Source organism: Epinephelus fuscoguttatus, linkage group LG8 (assembly GCF_011397635.1).
Source record: "Epinephelus fuscoguttatus linkage group LG8, E.fuscoguttatus.final_Chr_v1".
In the NCBI taxonomy this organism is placed as follows: Eukaryota; Metazoa; Chordata; class Actinopteri; order Perciformes; family Serranidae; genus Epinephelus; species Epinephelus fuscoguttatus.
The window spans coordinates 13302854-13306137 of NC_064759.1; the positions used below are offsets into that span (position 1 = coordinate 13302854).

The window sequence follows — 3284 nt, forward strand, 5'->3', positions numbered from 1 at the left end:
ATGTGCGTTACTTGTAACATGTTACTACCCATTACTTGTTTTCACATACTTAACCGTTTGTTCTGTCACAAATTTTTGGCTGTGGAAGCAAAGATATTTCTTGTATGAAGCTCTAAATTGTGTATGAATAAATTAACCCAATTCCCTAAATTCATAAAGGCGGTGCTTTCAAACAAACTGATACAAATAGGAGGTTTTATACAAATGGATAGTAAGGGAAAGAGGAAAAGCAGATTCCTCTACACACACAATGATTGCCAAAAAAGACAAAGAAGCCCACATCCAATTAAACATCACAATTTTTATTTATTTATTTTTTTTGTCTCTAAACAAGTATTGAATGGACACTTCTTTGAAAACCAATTTTTAGTCTAGAGTGGATTTAGCAGTAGGCAGTGCCACATATGCCATTCATCAAAGTTTTACATGCAAACTTAGAAGCCGTGTCATTGGCCCTCGTGTGCCACCCTCTTGTAGTGGAATCTGAGCATCCTACAGACACACACAGTGAACTCTTGGAAGTTCATCTGTCCATCAGCGTTCGCATCCAGCACCCGTGGCATATTGTCACTGTGAGCTGCAGCGATGTTTTGCTGGAGAACATATAATTACAACATGAAATGCATCTGAATGATGAATAAGAAGCATGACAACAAGTGAATGTGTTACGTATAGATTTCAGTGTGAATTGTAACTGTGTCATGTAGAGTGAATGTGTTGAGTTTCTTACTAGGAATAAAGGGTTTTCAATTTCTTTCTGAAACAGCCTCCCTCTTTCCTCGTTGTTTATATTACCAGATTTGTCAGCGTAGTCGGAAAATACATCCACAATGGTTGCAATGGCCTGCTCCAGACGAGCCATAACTGAAGCTGGACAAAAAGATTGATACTGATTTTGAGTAAAACCAAAAGAAACATGAGTTAATGCTTCTGAAACACAGAGTGTGTAAAATCCCCTGCTAGAGGATGATCAACATCAATGCACGCCACTTGCAATTAAAAACTATTCGATGGAGTCAACAGCTCATCACCCTCACTTGGCTTCTCAGTTCTGCAATGACTGTTTCCTTTGTTGCAGCAGTGTGCATTGGTGACAGTATCACAAACCACACATATACAGGCTTATTTTGTTTGCAATAAACAGTTCATCTGAAGGAGAGAAGTTGCTGCGTTTTCTGTGACCGGAAAATTAGGCCAGTTGTGCACAGCCAGACTACATCCAACCACACTGTTGTCTACACAGAGGATAAACAGAAAGTAAAGTTGTGGCAAAGAGTTTTGCAGACACTATGGTGTCAGGTCTTATGAAATCTCTTGATATTGGTAAATCAGATTCATGTGCTGAAGTTTAAAGGTAAAAGCTAAGAATGTAAAAGTCAGAAGTTTAGACTCAACACTGAAGGAGGATGGCAAATACTCAGAGCAACATGTGTTTACAGTAGCACGGAATAAAGCTTTTGTAAATGAGAGGAACTACTCTCAAGTTTTAGACTAACAATGCTGCCAGTTTACAGACAATATTTTGTCATGTCCGTTGCATGTGTCAGGCTGTTTAGCACTCGTCATGCTCAGTATCTGAACATATTGCAGATATTTTCTTTCCTCCCACGTAACTCACTCCCGCAAAGTTGCTTTCTATCAAGACTCACCTCAGAGTTCAGGTTCACCAGGTGAAGAGAGATCAGGTCAGTGTCACCAGCTTGGTCCCAGAGGAGACTGAGAGTCAGACTGATGGGAAAGCCTCCTTTTATCAGGACACACAAGGTCGTACACATGTAGATACTTGTGCATAAAAAAGAACACAACTGTGGTGATTCATGGGAATTTGGTCTGCTCCCAAAAAAACAGCAACAACTGACTTGTTTGTGCCGTACTCTATAACCATGGCATTTTTTATTGATGAAATGTGTATTTGTGCCCTTGCACTAATTAGTAATTAGAGGCCGGGCAGCCTAAGCTGCCAGGACCCTATTGTTGTCCTGCATGTTCTTCTTCTTCTTTCTTCTTCTTCTTCCGAGGAAATCCTACTTTCCATGCGCAAAAAAATCACCAAACTTTGCACAAAGGTCCAGTCTCATGCCAGATTGCCTCAGCTGCAAAAACAGGCCAATAGTCCTGATGGTGGCGCTACAGCAAGCCTCTAAAGTTCAAAATTTTGAAAATTCACAACAAATCAACCATATGTGCTACAGATGCAGATTGCAACTTTCACCAAAATGTAGCCCCAATACTGAAGAAACTTTTGTACATTTAAACCTATTGCAAATTATGAAGTCCATCACTCTGTTTTTTTCAAAAACTGTAGAACTTATTAAACCTATTTCCTCCCACAATTTTTGCTCAGTTGACACCAAACTTGCTACAGAGCATATAGGAGCCAAATATGTTATTGGGAGGTTTGCTTCTAACTGTGTAATTCACTGTGTGGGCATTGGGGGTGCTGTACTGTCACCTGATGAGTTCAGGTATTTTAGGATGTGACCTCACTATGGTCATCAGGTGTTTGGCCCGGAAGGGCAAATGGTTTTTGACCGCAATGGTGCAGACCGCTACAGTTTTTTATTTGTTTTATACTGAGCGTCAAATGTGGATGTAACAGATGGACTTTGCCATGCACACACAAAATAAATGTTATGGTGATGCAACGCAAGAAGCATGGACTCGAAGGTAACGAAGATAACGTAGCGTGTCCAGCAACAGGCGCGTCAACCCTGGTCAAATACCTCAGTAGCTAGTAGTAGACTTAGCTCCTCTGTCCTACACAAACGATCCACGCAGATTTTTGATTTATCGAAAATTGAGCTTACAGTGCATCAAAATGTTTGACTGTAAACGGTATTGTAAACATATACTTGCAAATTCTTGCTAAATACGTTTTCAATGTTCATTAAAAAAAAAAGACAAAATTTTGGAGTCATGGTAGATGATGTTTGGAAAATATCAGAATTTTATCTCAAAAACTGAATTTTTTACAGCATTTTGAATTTCGCTCTCATGTGAACAATTGGAGTAAATGCAAAAATGGCATTTGTAAACATCAGTTTTTCACTTATGGAGCCAATAAATCATTGTACAAAAAAATTACCAACATCTCCATGCTGTCTAGATGCAATTTGTGTATTTTCGGATTTTTGTCTTAATAACTGAATTTTTGACAGCTGTTTGAAATCTGCCTTTACACACTAACAGCTGCTGTCGTACACACAGATGACTGGCTTAGTCAGTTTGTGAAGCTACATGTGACATTTCCGTTTGCCAATTAGCTCAGTGAGATAGAGGATAAT

General features: G+C 39.2%; 1 long non-coding RNA gene across 1 annotated transcript; it reads right to left on the reverse strand.

Annotated features, from left to right (window-relative positions):
* Positions 1 to 281: 281 nt before the first annotated feature.
* Positions 282 to 1775, reverse strand: LOC125893834 (uncharacterized). The gene is made up of 3 exons (XR_007449917.1): positions 1650 to 1775; positions 731 to 870; positions 282 to 593 (listed from the first exon to the last, which is right to left on the reverse strand). It is a non-coding gene; the product is annotated as an uncharacterized LOC125893834 (long non-coding RNA).
* Between the last annotated feature and the right edge of the window lie 1509 nt (positions 1776 to 3284).